Source organism: Phocoena sinus, chromosome 16 (genome assembly GCF_008692025.1).
Source record: "Phocoena sinus isolate mPhoSin1 chromosome 16, mPhoSin1.pri, whole genome shotgun sequence".
NCBI lineage: Eukaryota > Metazoa > Chordata > Mammalia > Artiodactyla > Phocoenidae > Phocoena > Phocoena sinus.
The window spans coordinates 17,980,078-17,999,547 of NC_045778.1; positions in this window are offsets into that span (position 1 = coordinate 17,980,078).

The window sequence follows — 19,470 nt, forward strand, 5'->3', positions numbered from 1 at the left end:
AAATCATTTTCTTATTGGTTATATTCTGTGCTATTATAGCAGAAGCACATAATCTAATTAAATTTACATTGTTCTATTAGCAAAATATATCTTAAATTTTGACCAATACTCGGGCTAGTCTTTTTTCTTTTTTTTAGGGCACTTTTTTTTTTTTAAACAACTGAGTTGGGTACTTTATTTATTTATTTATTTGGCTGTACTACGAGGCACGTGGGATCTTCTGTGACCAGGGATTGAACTCGCACCGCCTGCATTGCCAGCACTGAGTCTTAACCACTGGACCACCAGAGCAGTCCCTCAGGTCAGTCTTTTCAATGTTCCCATCTCCCATATGATTATCTAACTTTGTAGTGTGTGCAAGGAATAGTCACAATGTTTGACTTAACATAGTCGTGTTCATGGTTGACACATTTAGTCTCCAACTGCACCAAAGCAAATATGTGCACTTGGTGATTAGCTTAAGACAAAATATTACAACTACTAAAACTGAGTCTAATTGCTAGTTTTCACTTTAACATCTCTGCTATTATAAAGTAGTATGTTTTTCTGCATATTTTAGCCTTAGCTTAATTATGTTAATTGATATTCTTGTGAGAAAATAATGATTATTTTGAAAACAATATATTGTAGTAATAAGTAATTAGTATTAGACACAATGTCACGGGAAGCAGCAATGGTTACATGGAAAGAGCAGTGTTGTTGTTGCTATTTTTTTTGGCTACACCGTGCAGGTTGCAGGCCCCGGCAGTGAAAGCCCCGAATCCTAACCACTGGACCGCTAGCGAATTCCCAAGAGCAATGTTCTTAGAAGCAAAAATTACCTTATTGAATCTCAGTCTCATCACATGTTATTTTGTTTAATCTACTAAACCTTTTCTTTTCTTTTTCTTTTTAATTATGGTAAAAGAACATATAAAATAATACATTGTTAACAATAAGCACAATGTTGTAGCAGATCTCTAGAAAGTTTTCATCTGCAAACTCCATATCCATTGAACAATAACTCCCCATCTCCCCCGGACTCCCACCAACCACCATTCAGCTTTTTGTTTCTATGATTTTTATTATTCCAGATGCCTCATATAAGTGCAATCATATAGTATTTGCATGAAATTTCTAAGCAAAGTGTTGAAGATAGAGCTTGGCTTCTCTTGTCCGCTTATATTAAAATGTGAGAAGAGAGAAGGTGGAAGATGAAATTACTAAGCAAAAAGGAAGAGAACATAAAACTTTGGAAAACTCAGCCTACCCACATTGCAAAAAAATGAGGACACTAAGGTTGTGGCCAAGTGACCTTTTCATAAAGAGATTAGTATGGATGAGCCATCTAAACAGAAGCCAGGAGCTATATTGTTCAAGATAATGGAAGAATGACCCCGAAGATGATTCAGGGATCACCAGGGCTCCCACTCCCATCACAGGCCCAGAGTGTATGAGCACGGGAGACACGGCTGCTTCTACGAAGTTTTCAACAGACAGGGATGCCTGGCAGAGTCGCAAGCATGGCACCACAACCTGAGAAAGCCACAGGCCCTGGCAGAGAACTGCAGCAGGGGCAGGGCCCCAGTAGGAAGCTGTAGCAGGGTTGTCCCACAGAGCCTTGAGCAGGGGGCTTACCACCCCACTGGGCAGAGACCATCAAGCCAAACAAGATTATTCTCAAACCTTAAGGTCTAATGGAATTTTCCTCACTCGGCTTTGGACTTATTTGGGACCTGTCACTTCTTTCTTCTTTCCTATTTCTCCTTTTTGGAATGGAAATGTTTATCCTGTGCCTGTCTCACTGTTGTATTTTGGAAGCACATAACGTGTTTCGTTTCCCAGGTTCACAGCTAGAGAAGAGTTTGCCTCAGGATGACTCATACTTTGAGTCTCACACATATCTGATTTAGATGATATTTACAAGAGATTATGGACTTAGACTCTAATGCTGGAATGAGTTAAGACTTTTGGGCTATTGGGATGGAATAAATGTATTGTGCATGCAAAAATGACTGAATTTGGGGGTCCTGGAGCAGAATGCAATAGACTGAATGTTTCTCCCCAAAATTTATATATTGAAACCCAATCCCCAAAGTGATAGTGTTTGAAGATGGAGTCTTTGGGAGGTGATTAAGTCATGAGGGTGAAGCCCTCAGGACTAGGATTAATACTTATGAAAGAGACCCCAGAGAGCTCCTTCCCCCATGTTAACACAGTGAGAGGACAGATATCTACCATCTTGTGGTCAAACCCATGTGATGGGGAACTGAAATGTGCTGCCAAGAGCCACATCAGTCAAGCTTTCAAATGACTGAAACTCCAGCCAACAGCTTGACTTCAACCTCACGAGAGATACTGAGCCAGAACCACTGAACTAAACTGTTCTGGGATTTCTGACTTTTAGAAACTGTTATGTAATAAATGTTTCTTGTTTTAAGTTTTTAATTTTGGGTTTAAATTGTTATACAGCACCAAATAACTAATAAAATGAATATTTGGAAGCAAATGAAACAAAATGTATTTAGATGTGGCAAGTATACTAAATAACTGGTACAAGAGTATAATTCTTAAATATTGGGATATTTTAATAGTCTTGTGTAGATACAGCTTATGTTAGGTTTCTGGAAATTCTCTCAGTTTAGTTCTAAAATTCATGTACTGCAAGGTCACTTGTCTAAAGCTAATCCCCTACAAACTTGACTTTTAGATGAGAAGTTGGTTCCTTGCAATCCCCAAGGAAAATGGCTAAAACTCAGGGCTTAAGGCAACTGATTCTTAGTCAGTCACAATCCTTAAATTCTAGGCCATGATCATACCAGGGAAGAACTGTAACTTCACCAGAATAAACGCTGGTGTGGTCAATCCTGATACTGACTCATCACATTTAAAACTGGAATTGCACATCTTTGGCCTCCCTCTGACTATAGAAGGCAGTCCTTTCTTATAACTCAGCTGGCAGGATGGGAGAGGAATTCAGGCTCTGCCATATTATACATCCTGGACTCTGATAAAGGCAAGGATGAAAGGGAGGGCTGGTACTTCACTAATTATGCAGTTTAAAAGCTCAGTTGCCAAATGGTTGGGAACATTTTCCCATTGTCTGTGTCTCATCCTGATAGATCTTCGTGTAATTGTCTACAGGGCAATGGGCACACTTCCACTGACTATGAAGCAATAACAGAGACCAGTCTGAAAAATAAATAAATAAATAAAATATACATATATATATATATAAAACACTGTTTACATATTTTGGACAACAGCTAGGGTAGGCTGCAAATGTAAGAATAAAAAAACAAACAAGGTGAGCCCAACATTTACCCCAGCTTTTATATGAGGGAATTTCCATACTATATCACAGGAATGAGGAAGCCAAACAAAGTAATTTGGGAAGGTAAAGACAGCTAGAATATGCGAGAGATTGGAGCTATACAGAGGGAAAAAAAAAAAAAAAACCCTACAGAAACTGGCATAGGAGATACAATAAATGTTTGCATGTATACCAATGTATGTATGCATATGGTGAAAATCCACAAGTCCTAGCAAAGCTGAACTTCAAGAAAAGAAAGAAAATCACTGGGTAGCTGCAATCTAATGCATTCCCAAAGCACAAAATGACAGGGAAGCATTCAAATTCCCACTGGACACAGTAGTGACACCAGGATAAATGCAAAGGTCTTTTAATAGCAATCCCCAAAGCACATACCTTTCTAATGGGCCTGGGATAAAAGCTCCTTTAGACCTACCCTCTCTCATCTCAAAAAGCACCACCATAAAATTAAGCCTCAATATGACAGATTAAGAAAAAGAAAAAGGTAAGAAAAGAAAAACAAACCACTGATCGAATATGATGTAACTGTCTTCAGAAACAAAACCCAATGCTTGAAAGGAGAAGAGAAAAGCAGTAAAAAAAAAAAAAAAAAAAAGGAAAGAAAATTATAATTGACAGCCTCCGAAACAAATGTAGTAGATTTGTAAAGAGGTAGGAACATATTATCCATGACCATGAGAAAAATCAGCCATTAAAAGCATAAACAGGAATGAAAAAGATGATAAATTAGTAGACAAAGATATTATAGAAGCTATTATAAATATGCTCAATGCTCCAAGTATTTAAAGGTAAACAGGAGTATAATGAATATAGTGATGGAAAATATAAAAAATAACAAACTACAACTTTAAAGGTAAAAAATACAAAAATTGAGATGGACATTTCCCTGAATTAGATTAAACGTGCATTGGAGACAGAAATCATGGAACTTGATAAAATGACAAGGTAATTCAGTGGGAAAAAATTCTCTAGAACAACTTAATATTCACAAGAAAAATAATTAACCTTGACCTTTATTTTATACCATACATAAAACTAAGTCCGTAGCATTATAAATCTAAATATATAAGTAAAAATTAAACTAAGGGATATTATAGGGTTAATCTTTACAATACTAGGATGAGCAAAGATGTCTTAGATAGGACACCAAAAATCACAAATCAGAAAATAAAAGTTGATAAACTGAAATTCATCAGAAGTTAAAATCTGGTTAAAAAATCATTCTTAACAAAATGGAAAGGTAATCTAAAACTGGGAGAAAATATATTATCTGTCAGAGAACATATACTCAGATTTCTTATAAATCAATACAGAAACAAAGAATATTTAAACAAATATTTATAAAAAGGAGTGGATTAGATGAATTACCAAAAAGTACATGAAAAGAAGACCATAATTAGGGAAATTCACATTAAACCCACAATGAGATATCACGACACACCATTTGAATGGCCGTATTACAGACGGACAGAACCAAGTGTTCGTGAGGATGTGGAGCACGCACAACTCGCATTACTGTCAATTTGGCAACCAGCTTCTTCCTTTCTATCCCCCCCTCCCTCCCTCCCTTCCTCCCTAACCCCTCCCTCCCTTCCTCCCTCCCTCGCTCCTTCCTTCCTTCCTTCTACCTTCCTTTGTCCCTTCCTTTCTTTTCTTTTCTTTTTCAATCACTTTCAATGTTATTTATAAGCTGGTGAGTTCTGGAGGCTGGTGCCACCATGGTTAGGTTTTGGAGAGAGTTCTCTTCCTGGCTTGCCCATAGTCACTTTAAGGCTGTGTTCTCACATCGCAGAGAGAAAAGAGATAAGGGGAGAAGAAAGAAGAGGAGAAGAAAGGAAGGAGCTTCCAGTTTACCTATTTTTAAAAAACATTTAAACATTCACTTACCATATAATCCATCCATTCTACTCTTAGGTACTTACCTAAGAGAAGTGAAAACACATGTCCTCACAAAAATGTATGCAAGAAGTTTGGAGCCGCTTTATTTGTAATTGCCCAAAACTAGAATCAACTCAAATATCCATCACCAGGTCAACAGACAAACTAAGTATGCTGTATGGGGCAGTATGTGGTCTACGCAGTATGATTCTTTAAAGTGGGGTCAATGGTAAAAAGGACAAATTGATATGTGCAAAACATGAATAAATCACATAAGACATACAGAATAAAAGGAGTCAGTCTCAGGAATACAAACTGGTTCAATTTACAGGAAATTTTAGAAAAGCCAAATAAGTCTATAATTACATAAAGCAGATCAATGGGCTGAAGGAGGGTGGAGAGGATTGACTGAGAAATGGGTGATGGTAATACTGTTTATCTCAGTTGCCATGGTTGGTACTCATATGGGTCCATTTGTCAAAACTCATGGGACTAATCAAATGGTTGCATTTTGCTGTATGTAAATTATAACTCAATAAAGTTTATTAAAATAAATAGGCAATAGGCATGGTGGAACCTGCACATCCTCTGCCAGTTGTTCCTGTTGTAAAATATACCTTTGGTTTCTTTTCATGGAAAGTAAACAGTAAAGCAAAAGGCAGAAAATAATATGATCGAAAGAAACATAAATTCTCTGGCTGATAAAGGTTGAATGTCCTACCCCCAGCAATGTTTCTTAAGAGTTCAGTCTTTTAATCTTCACTTCTACAATTTCTAATTTTCAATCCAGTAATTCCAAAAGAACAAATCAGAGGTCTATGGCTTCAATTTTAGCTTTTCCTGAGTAGTTGTACTCTTGAATGCTCCCTCTTTAACTACAATCATATTGAGTTACTAAGTCAGAAAAAAAAAAAAAGATTCTTTTTTCATGAACCTTTGTTGTTTTTGGCCTGGCTTTTCCAGATATTTTACAAAAGAATTTACTTTACTTAAAAGTTATACTTTGAGTTAAAGTGTGATAATAGTGGCGAATATGTACTTAGTCCTCACTCAGTCCCCAGCACTGTGCTTTACATGTTTTAAACCATTGGCCATTTAGTACCCAAAGTAATTAGAAATAGTATAGTCACAATGTAATTCAGTTACTTGTGAGTATTGAGTTTTCCAAAAAGACTGAGAAAAATATACAAAATTAATGTCTTGTTTCTCTTATTCTCTCTTTAGAAGAATTGCATGACTTCAAGAAAAATGCATGATTTTTTATTGTTAAAAGTGTGTGAATTGGGACTTCCCTGGTGGCACAGAGGTTAAGAATCTGCCTGTCAAGGCAGGGGACATGGGTTCAAGCCCTGGTCCAGGAAGATCCCACATGCCACAGAGCAACTAAGCCCATGCGCCACAACTACTGAGCCTGCGCTCTAGAGCCCGTGCTCTGCAATAAGAGAAGCCACTGCAGTGAGAAGCCCGTGCACCACAACAAAGAGTAGCCCCTGCTCACCGCATCTAGAGAAAGCCCATGCATAGCAACAAAGACCCAACACAGCCAAAAATAAATAAATAATTAATTAATTTTTTAAAAAGTGTGTGAATTTATTCCTTATAGTTAGATATCATTACTGTCAAAAATTAAACCTGTGCTCTCTTTAAATTTATATATTTTATTAAAGTTGAAAACAATGCTTATTCATATTGAAAATCAGAAACAGAAGAATCTTAGAAAATGCACAAATTTTCAGATAAAGATTTTTTTACAAGAAATACTGTTTTCTAACAAGTTCTTCTAGTTTAAGTAACAATGATTATGAAAGACAGTAAGGTGAATCATTTTTTAAAATCCATATTTCAATTTTGGACAATATTGATTGAATCTCTGCTATGCAAGATAAGGACATTTATGCTTTCTATATTTTCTCTTAACTCCCCTCCTCTTCATGTATTCATATATGATATAGAAAACATTTATTGATTTGTACATTTCCTTTTTTGAGCAATGATCTTTCTTGCCTCTTAAACTGAAGAAATTTTCATACTGATAAGTTAACCTTCAATGAAAAGGCAAAATATAATTTCTAAGTCAAAGTACAACAAATCCTAATACTCATAACATAGGACTGATTTTATAGATGAGTACCTAATTATTTGTTGGTTTCATGGTCTCTAGAGGTTCTTTTAATGCTTCAATTGATTCTTCTTGTTACACCCAGAAACTGAAATGTTTCCCACTTATGTAGATTAAAACTGTTTTAGAATGAGTAAATAACTGAATCATCCTAAGAAAACAGTTAATCAAGAATTTCAGTTTGTATATTCAAATTGCATGGATTTATCTGGGTTACAAAATGATTATTTGCTCTCTAAAGAGATTTGCCAGACTTCTTTCAAAAGCAAATTGCTCTAGGGCACTTAAAGTTTGTTTTGACTCATACAACATGGCAAGTTTACATGTACAATTTAATAATTACTAGTATGCTTTAAATAACACACTAAAGTATACAAGCTCTTTTTTCACATCTCATGTCTCTCTCACAATGACAGCATGAGGTCAATATTATTACAATCCTTGTTTTATATGTTAGGAAACTGTCACTCAAAAAGATTAAACATATTAGCCAAAGTTAGGCAATTAGTTCACCATTAAGGCTGAATCTAAATCCTGTGTCCTTACGAAAACTTAATGCTAATTAAACCTCATTCTTAGATGACCTAAGTTGTTCTCCATTGACCTGTGAATTGATAGCTTACAGGCTTCTTCTATCTTTTAAATTTGAAGATTAGTGTAAATCTATGAACTAAAAAGATAGTTTCTCATTAAATACATAGGGAAAATTATGGTAAATTTGCATAGGCACAAATGAGCTCTAACAGGCCTTCCATTGATATTAAAATAGTGGTATCTGTATTACAGCTTGGGCAGGGGAGGGTAAGATCGGGCACATGAGGGGTATGTATCTTATAACTCACACAAATAAATAAATAAATAAATATGTTGTTCTTTCAGCAACAATATTCATGGTGCCTTACATATTATATAGTTTGGGTTTTCTATATTACTTTACTAGATTTGCACATAAGTCCTGTGAAGTAAGTATAGCATATATGCAATTTTATTGAAAAGAAAGCTGATAGGGTTGAAAGAAAAATGACTCACCAATGACCAAAATAACTACAAAGTCATTTGTTGGGAATAAAAGGCAAAAAGACTCTGTTCTGACAAACTGAATCTAAAACTTATTTGGGACTAAAAGTCCAAGAATCATCAGTAACTCCTAAACAGCAATTTGGGGAAATGGCTATGACACTTATCAAACGATACAGAAAGAGATGAATAGACAGATGGAGCAGTACAGAGAGTTGACAAACTAACATAAGTATGGGAAATTTATTTATGTTTATAATAGTTAAAAAATATTTATTTTATTTCAACATTGCAAAGTAAGTTGAAAAGGATGGACCATTCAATAATTGGTACTAGTTCTGTATATAGAAAAGAAAGCTTACTTCAAATTATAAACTGTCAACTTTACATGAACTTTAAATTTAAATTTGAAAGGCGAAAGTACTTAAAAAAAAAAAGTTCTATGCTTTGGGGAAAGTACATTGGCAAGATAATGGATAAATACTGTGTGCAATTAGAGCCTGTCATACAGAGTGAAGTAGGCCAGAAAGAGAAAAACAAATATCATACATTAACGCATGTATGTGGAATCTAGAAAAATGGTACAGATGAATCTATTTTTAGGGCAAGAATAGAGATGTAGAGAATAGACATGTAGACACAGGGGACAAGGGGAGGGTGGGACAAATTGGAAGATTAGGATTGACATATATACACTACCATGTGTAAAATAGATAGCTAGTGGGAACGTGTTATAAAGCACAGGAACTCAGTTTGCTGCTCTGTGACAACCTAGATGGTGGGATGGGAGGGCGGCAGGGAGGTCCAAGAGGGAGGGGATATAGGTATACATATAGCTGATTCACTTCATTATACAGCAGAAACTAACACAACATTATAAAGCAATTATACTCCAACAACAAAAAAATAAATGAACTATAATCAAAGGTATCAACATACATAAGACCAGAAAAAGCCTAGTATTGAACAACAGAAACAGTCACAGAAATCTATGTGTGTAAGATACCATTTATGTAAATCTTTAAAATAAAAAATACATGGTTTAGAGATATCTATGGTTTAGGGATATATGACAAAATATATAAGAAAACTTAGAGAATGAATAGTGCATAATCCTGGTGTGGTTATCTTTGGGGTACAGGGACAGGGCTGTAGTCTGGGATAGGAACTCATTGAACTTCTAAGGTGCTAATAAAATTCTGTTTCTTAAAGTATATAATGAACACTTGGGTGTTCAATTCTTACTATGTGTTAAATATGTATATGTGCGTTAGACTTACCTTTTACAGTAAAACTACTCTAAAGGTCTCTGCTTCAATTCTGAATCTGGAGGTAAAGATGGATTGAAGTTTTAAGTGGAAGTGATGTGGTATAGCAGAACGATGCACAAGTTTTGGAACTGGACATACCTAGGTTTGAATTTCCACTTGATAATTTTCAGCATTTCTAACAGCAAAGCCTCAGGAAAAATACTCTCTTGACTCTAGTTCTCCAAAGTGTTGTGTGGATTAAGAACTTCAGAACTCTTGGCACATAAAGACTCTGTCCAAACCTCTGCACTAAGAAATGACAAACTCTGGCACGGCTTCCAATAGTTTGCAGCCCTGTCCCTAGGATGACCCCAGCCCTTCCTTCAAATGCCTGCAAGAGACAACTCAAGGATGCCAGGAGCATTTACTGTTTGTTCCAGCCCAAACCTGGCGACAGGCAGATAGGCTCCTGAAACCCCTCTTCCAGCAGTTACTTTAGAAAGCTTGAAACTATAAATCCTTACTCTGCCTTTTGAGAGATGTAAAACTACCAGCCCAAACTATTTCCTTAGGGACCTAAGAACTCTTTGAAATGCAAACATTCAGGAAGAAAACCCTTCCTTTCCCAGTCCCTGTGGGAGGAGAAGAGGCTAACTTCCAGGGACGCCTTGTTTCAATTTGCACCACTTCCTCCTGTTATAAAGAAAGAAGTTTATTTCCCCTCTGGATAAACTCCAACTAACAAATCCAGGTGGCCTAGTCACATCAACCAACCCCGCTAAGACTCCTCCTGAGTGCCTTTCCCTTAGTGCACCCCTGTCTTTCAACAGTCTCCAGCCTATTGTTTCAGCAAAATTAAATTCAGTTCATGCTAGAGTCTCTTCCCTGTTGTGATAGTATTACTGAAAAAAAAAATCTATCCTTACTGCTTTAGTGTCAAGCTTCATCTTTGACAGAATGAAATTATATAGCATATGTAAAACACTTACATCAATGCCTGACCAACAGAAGATACTTTGCAATAAAAATTTCTGTCATTTCTTTCCTCCTACAATCTCACTGCCAAGTTTCCTTGGTAGTGACTTTTTCTCAAATCAGTAGAGAATGCATGAAGTTCTATAGATAAAGTAAAGCACGTTTAAACAGTATATACCCAAAGCTCCATAAAGCAATTGCATAACAGCAAAAGTTATAAGTTGAAACTTTATAGTCAAGAAAATAGTTAAATGTATAATATTTATTAGTGTAAACCTGTGAATGTCAAACTTCGAGCCATGGGCTCCTCTGAATATTTAAAAGACTAGATATGAATCCTCTACTCATATGCACATAAATTTCACATAATTTCATAGAGCTCAAGAAACCCTTTGGTCCTTGATCTTCATATAAGAACCTCTAGTTTACATTGTTATTTATTGAAAACCATTTCAAAACTTTAATATTTAAAGACAGGAAAAATAAACAACTTTTCTTGCAAGATAAGTTGACATTGCATGAAATTTTACTTTTACATATTTAAATATGAGTAACGAGAGAGGGCAAATGGAGTTTACTAGTGTGTCTTTATACTGTGTAGTTTTTCACTCCTCTTCTGTAACTAATAACATAAAAATTCATGCGAGTAAATTTATTGTATCAGATGATGTTGTGTGAAAGAGTGTTGAAACCGAATCAGTTATTAACAAAATCTAAAGCATTTTAATAAGGTCACATTTTAATGACCTCTTTTATTGTTGATAGCTAGTCAAATAAGTATTATAGAAAGGGTATGACATATTTGATAATGTCATTACTAATCAATATGCAAATTACGGTATTAAGTGTAGTCTGTGACTGAGGACTTTATTAGAGATGAGAAAACTTAACGACGTGTCAGAAGTAGAGAAAAAGAAATGTGGCCCATTTATATTGCCAACATTCTTTGAGCAGTTTCCTCCTCTAAGAGTAAGTTTAAATGTCATAAAAAATGATTGGCTAACTAACCATATTTGAAACTCTGTTATTGGCTTTTGAAATAATACACTTTAGTTAATATTCTAGTAGACTACACTTAAAAACTCACTTTTCTCCTTTTTGAGGAAAAATAAGTTTTTGTTTATCATTTAAAAAGTTAGGATAATATAAATATATAAAAATGATAATGCATCTATTAAATCAGTTATTAAGCATAATAGATTGCATATTTGTATACATATATACTATATATGTAAATATATGTATATGCAAATATGTATGAGTATATATATGTATATTGTTGAGTGTATGTGTGTGTGTCAAACCGTTCAGTTAGTCAATGATTTTGTGCCTGGCATGTACCAAACGCTGCCTTAGGTGTGGGGATACAAAAATTAATAAGAATAAAACACAGTCACTATGCTCCGTAAGTTCACAGACTCCTCTGGAAGGTAGAAATAGAAACAAATGCTCCTGATGCATATTCCGGTAAAAGTATTTGCCCACTTTAATAGTGATACAAATGTGGAAGAAATTCACAGTGCCTTGGCATGACTTAGCATTAATCTTTCAGGAAACACGAGCTGTGGAGCTATGTCTGGAACACTAGTCAAAGGGATGGGTTGGCAGATGAGATTGGAGATATTGTTGGAAGTAAAAGTTATTTATCAGGCAAAGCCATTTGTCCTCTATTCTACTGACAATGAAAAATAAATGACAGGCTAATTCAAACAAGCGGTCGGATTGTTTTTATGTTTTCGGGAGGGAATAATTCCATCACATTGGGAAAAACTGAAAAAATCTGGACTGGCAAGAGCAAAACCATTCTGAAGACTACTCCAAAAATCTAAAATAGAAATCAGAAGAAAATTCTTTAAGCCGGTAGGTTATATAGGACATGAAATTCAGAAAGGATAGAACTGAGAAACACATTATTTAACAGATATATTCAACTTAGTTGGTGTAAAAAGAAATGAGAAGCTGAGGAAAATCCCCACGGTTTAATTGAAAAACAGGATGTTGATAATATCATGAACAAAAATCAATAAATATCCATGGAAGCTCAAGTTCAGGAGAGAAGATAGAATAAGAAGGGCTTGAAATTTTTCCATGTTTAATGAGGTAATAAGATGGAAATTTTCAGGAGACATCAGGGACTGTGTGTTCTTGATTAGAGGTATATAAATGGGATTTGTCATTTTAAGAATGATTATCAAACAGGTCTTTCACCTAAAATGTTGTTGAATTGTTTTTTTATTCCAATAGGACTAGTATCTGAATATCTTCCATCTACCCTTGTTTCATCTTTTGCATGCATAAGTATAACCAAGAAGTATGTCTTCCTGTAGGTGATTAATAGAGTAGGAATGATGGAAAAGTCACAAAAGTGTACAACTAAATGTCATAGGCTATAACGAAAATTTGGGAAAGAATACACAATTTTAAGTAGAAAGGAAGAAATGTCTCTCTTTGCCTGGGTGGAAATAGAAGATAGTTAAAGAAGGCACACAGAGGAGCAGCAAATCAACTGAGTTGTAAATGATTTGGTTAGAATTCATGAGAGAAAGGGGTTTGGAGAGGATTTTTCAAAATAGAGAAAAGAAAAACAGATACAAAGTAGAGAAAGATTTGAGGGTGCAGAAGTCTAGTTTATGTTGATGATGTTTTATTTAATTTGTAATAGAATTATTTATTATTATTAAGATTTTAATTTAAAGAATTACAGTAATATCAAGTCAGTGTATTTATGTATTTATATACATGGATCAATAACCATACGCATGGACCCAAAATTATAAATCTAATCTCAAATATTTCTTAAAATTTATCATTCACTTTATTTTCTATCAGCTTCTGTTACTTGATTGCTATACTACAAGTGATTATTTTCTACACATGACCTATGTCCCTTCTCCATCAGCAAGAAAGATGGAATTCCATATATCACTGATCTTGAGTCTAGAGATGCAGGGAAAAGGCATCATAGGGCTCACATTAGGGTGACTGTAGAAAGTATATATTAGTGATGAATTAATTGATTCCTTATTCCTTAGGCAGCAACATAATTAATTCATAAATAGAGTTTGAGACCACTTAATTATTTCATGTGAAGCAACCATTAAGAAGAGCATTTCAAAACAAATGTATGTAACTATCAGTATTTTGGTTGTGTAATGTCTTTCATAAAAATGTATGTGTATTTATTTTCTAAATAATGTAACATTTCATGATTTTCAATGAATCCTTTCCAAATGTAAGGTTTTTTCCCAATTTTTTATTCTTCTTTTTGTATCCACAGTATTTAATGCATTATACCTAGCAACAGAAGGCCCAAATAATATTTGTGAAGTGAGTGAATAAATGTATGAGTGAATAAATCAACGAATAAATCAATTAATGAATTAGTACTAGAAGCTTATTTTATTTTAACTCATTATCCTTGATATAGTATTTGTCTTCATCTAGGCTCAAAAGAACATAATTATGTACAAAATTGGAGATGATTATTTTTATTACATAATATGGCCTCATGTCATTCATGAACATATTTTTCAGTGAGTACCTATTATATATCAAGAATTATAAAAAGACCAGTCTCATAGAAATTTCAGCCTAGCTCCATATTAATTATGTTTAAAGCTTAGTACTTGTTTTATTTAAATAAATATATATATATATCTTAATATAGAGTTCATATAAATTTTAGATTCAATACTGTTAAATGAGGTACATTCATAGGTATATATATCTGAAGTCAGTTTTCATTTAGAAGTCACTTCTAAGCAAGTGGTATCTTTTCTACCAGTTAGAAGTTAAAACAGGCCCTCTGAAATATCCAGTTTTTTCAGTTGTTGATCACATACTCTTACAATGATTTGGAGCTGGTCTTAAAGACAAACCTATAGCATTCTAAATAATGCCAATCATAATAGAAAACAATTTACTAGAATTGTTTTTTAAAAGAGATAATTTCTTAAGCATAGCTGTTGATAAAATTCTTCTTTAATTTTATTTATGATAAGCCTCTTCACAGGAGGGAATCATAGAATTTCATAAATGAAAGAAATTTAGAGAGAACCAGCCTTAACACATCTCTACTACATTTCAGATAGGAAGTCTAAGTAAACTGTCCAATTACACTGAGTAAACTTAGGGTCTGATCCAGGTCTAATGATAGTTTTCTGACACATACTTAACAGTTCTGTGTGAATTATTGTATCAATCAGGATAGTATAGGATGTGCTGTACAAACAACCCCAAATTCTCAGTGGCATATAACGAAGAAGGTTGCTTTTAAAGTTTCCGCTCAAAATGACACGTCATTGCCACTCCCATTTAGTGGCCAAAGCAGGTGACACGGCTACTCCTGAGACTGACAGCGTGGGAGTTCACACTCATCTTCAAAGGAGGGGCGGGAAATGTTTAGAAAAATAATAAAATCTATCACAAAGACTTAGTGGATGACTTCTTAAGGAAAAAAAAAACAGATTCAATTATAAAACTGTTCTCATTCAGGTACCTTCTGTGTCATTAATTCTACCATTAATTTTAAAAAGGAAGTCATATGTGTGCCGAGGGAGGGCATTGTATTGACTGATGTTTCTGGGAAACTTCTTAGGCTCCACACTGAGTATGTAAATCATGTTATAGATATCTTGCAAGAAAGGAGAAAAGTCCAATACCGTCATCTTTACTATAGTTTATCTGCTTGGTCTAAGGATTTTTACTGAATCCTATAATGGTAATTTTTCAGAGCAAGAGAAAAAAAGAGATTATGAATCTAGTGATTTTACTTAAAATTTTCCATTTATAATAGTTTTCCTTCAACAATTACAAATATACAGTTAGTTTGGTATATCATTCCAAGAGAAATGATTAATTCCTTAGTGAAAATTAATTTAGTAGATCCTCACTCAATTGGTTCTCTTACTATTGTGTTTATATCTCATTATTCCATAAAGATCTGGAGTGAAATAGATCTAATGTATTCTATAAAATTTATCATAACATCTCATATTAAAAGCCATTTATAATCTAATTCAATTAATTTAAAATGATTTCCTGAACAACTTTTCATTGCCCAGCACCCTAGTCTATGGAATGCTCAAAAAGTATATTATCTCTTTCAATTTTATTAGTCATGACACACTTTAGAATTGCAGCAATTCAGAAAGCTGTCTCTGCTTCCTGAACCAGAAACCATAAAAGAAGTGTGGGTACCTACATCAGGACCCAGACAGAAAAGAAAGCCTATGTTAGGTAGTTCAATAGAGGAATTTAATAATCCCAACAATTGAGAAATTAGCAAGAGTGGGAAGCAGCAAAACCTCATGCACTGGGAGACAGGAAAGGAGCAACAGTGTTCTAACTTGAGTCTAGAAGCTGGAATTAAGACAAAAGCTGCCGGGTGGAGTCTGAGAACAAAATGGGAAGGCCTGCCCAGCGGGGGCTGGAACCACACAGACTTTCCAGATGCATAAGAAGATAATAAAGGTTTTCCCATCTTCCTGCCCTATGTATTTGTGTCATATCCTGTATTGGTCAAATCTAGTCCAATGCAGTGGACAAGGAAGTGAGTCGACAAGGGTGCTTGTAGACAAAGATGCTTTCAAAATGTGGTTTAAATGAGGACTGTGCCCTGAGATATGGACAGAGCATGGGAAGAGTACAAATGGACGTGATCATAAAGAGGTAAATATTTATGCCACACTAATACATGCGCAGCTTTTGATTAACTGAGGACTCCCTTTCTTGGTGCCTTTTGCATGTTTTCACATTGATAAGGTGGAAGAATAATATCCTCCAGGAGAGAATGAGAAAAAACTCTAATACTCACATCTCTTGCAAGAACTTTGAAGACGAACAACCATGGTCCAGTAAAACTGCAACATTGTGTTTTAAATTCCAGACCTAGAAAGGCAATTAACAGATATCTGTAGGATTTAAAAAGAACTTGTGAAAGATATTCATTCCCCAAACTAACCACTTACTGCCTTGACAAACTACCATAAAGTTCACCCTTAAAATGGTTTCCTTTGTCACCAGTCACAAGATCTCCAGATAGGAACATGGTGATACAATTGTAATGGATAATGTGTAAAACATATGGTATACATTTATATCATAAAATTTGTGCCTTCATTTCAGCAAAGCCACTAATTACGTCATATATTCATTATCTTCAAGTAATTTGTCTTCTATTTATAATAATTATTCAAACATTAAAATTAAAAAATCATTTTTACTGTATAAATATTAGTTATGCTCGTAATATTTTAACTCCCTTTCCTATAAAAATCCAACCCAGACTTACTTTCTAACACTTGTATAAATTTTGCCTGAGCATTTTACTAAGGTAATCTCTCCCTACTTGTAGATTCTCTAATTATACAATTAATCAGACAATTACTTATGAATTGTGTTGTAATACTGCCTGTATTGTTACCTTAAACTCAAGTTTTTTCTCAGATATCTATAGTTTTTCACAATAATGTTGCTTCTCCATAGTGTTATCTATTTTTATTCTTAGCTTGAGACTAAAGATTTTGCTCTTTGGATATTCAGTGCATTCCACATCAGCTTTTTATACACACAGAGGGTAGTCAGTTAAGTCTGACTGAGAACTTCTGACGTTGATCCTAACTGAATTTAGAATCCCTAAGTCTATTGATTCCTTTCAGGTTTCCATACATACTCAATAATAAGTAATGCCATCACTGTCTGCTTGTTTCAAGTACTCAACGTGAAACCATCAACAGCCTCAAGATTCCCCGCCTGACTTGTAGACATAACCTAAACAGCAGATACATAAACTGTCTGCGCAGGTGTTCCACCTCAAGTCATCATAGGCATAATTGCACATTGTTCCGGAATCAGCAAGTTTTATGAAAGATTAGATGAATACTAGTGAGTAATAGATTATCTGCTCTATGTCAGACACGCTATATAGGTTAGTGCACGGGCCATGGATTTAGACTGCCTTGGTTCAAATCCAAGCTCTCTGTGAATTTAGGCAAGTTACTTTAAATTCTTTAATCTTCATGCTCTCATCTATAAAATGGGTATAAAAATAATAATAACATTTATAGGGGAGTGGTGGTGGTGGGATGAATTGGGAGACTGGGATTGACATATATACACTAATATGTATAAAATAGATAACTAATAAGAACCTGCTGTATAGTACAGGGAACTCCACCGTACCGTAGAAACTAACACAACATTGTAAAACAACTACACACCAATAAAAAAAAAGTCTATAATGACATATTCCTATGGCATATACTGTGAAGTTGTCCAAGACATGATAGGATAAGATAAATAGGCCCAGTGTTCTGCAAGTAAGAGTCCCTAATAATGTGTTCAGCGCAACACAATTTGGACACATTCAACAGTTTAGTCAAATGTTTGTAATAACTGCTTTTCTGCCCTGTGATTGTGTTAATTTCTAGAATACTGAGAAGCAATACTTATTTTAAATGGACTTACTGGTTCCAATTTTAAGTTAATAACCATCTTAAGTAGAGTTTTATTTTATTTTTAATTTTTTACACATATATGTATATTTAATTGCACATTGAAAAATAAACAAGCATTTAAAAAGTTAAGGAAAACATAAAAAAAACCAGTTATCATGGATTGGTTGTGAATGTAAAATGAGTTCATTCATGTGAAGTACTTTGATGTGTGGAAGAGCTAAGTACCTACTTGTATGTTGTGTACAAGTTTATAACTGCACACATGTATACCCATCATATACTTACTATAATAAATAGGCAGCTGGTATGAAACCCAGATGGGCAGTAGCCATGCACACAGCCTGAAGCACATCACACCATTATGTTTATATTATAAAAACATACCCCCTTGCCGACACTATAATCCCTCTTTCTGCAGTCTGAAGCATTTGACTTAACTGCTTATTTTCAAAATGTTAGCAGATTGAAAACGTATAATTTAATGGCATTTAATTTCCAGACAGTGAGACAAGTTGTGTCTTTAAGGAAATTAACAGAGGCCTAGCTTCTTATACTGAAAGGAAAGAGTGGTAACCTGGTCCAAGTCTGCATTCCACAAAGTGAGAGAACTATGTATTTGAAAGGGAAGCAAATTGTCTGAAATCATAGACCTAGGTATTCCTCCATCAGAGACTATGATGTGGGTCCCTTTGCTTGAACAACTTTGACTCTGCCTGGCTGCATTCCCAGGAACTTAAGAAAAGCAAATACGCAAAGATATATTTATACTAAAAACATCTGGACATTTATTTTCATTCAGCATAGTGTAAAAGTGAAAAGTGATTTTTAAGAGAATGATAACCAAATCCATATACAGAATTAATTTAAAAACCTGACCTGGGGCTTCCCTGGTGGCGCAGTGGTTGAGAGTCCACCTGCCGATGCAGGGAACGTGGGTTCGTGCCCCGGTCCGGGAAGATCCCACATGACGCGGAGCGGCTGGGCCCGTGAGCCATGGCCGCTGAGCCTGCGCATCCGGAGCCTGTGCTCCACGACGGGAGAGGGCACAACAGTAAGAGGCCTGCGTACCGCAAAACAAAAACAAAAAAACAAAACAAAAAAAACCTGGCCTGGAACCTTTATTAGTCACTTACTTTGTGAGATTCTTGAGAAGAGAGGCTCTCTCTTATTCATCATCTTTCTTCCAAGTATTTTATGTTGCCTGGCATATGGTAAATATGCAAAAAATGCTTGCTGAATGAACTTGCCTAAACTTGAACTGTTGGGGTACCTACCAGCTGTCATATTTAGAATTTTGTCATATTTTGTGACAGCTGTGCAGATTTTCTGACCATTGTGCAAATGCCTGTGCTATCTACTGAACTTATTTCTGAGCCAATGAAAAGTAAAATGGGCTCAAAAGCACTAGAAGAAAAACATTCTACCAACTCAAATTGATATACACAGCATACTAATAATTCT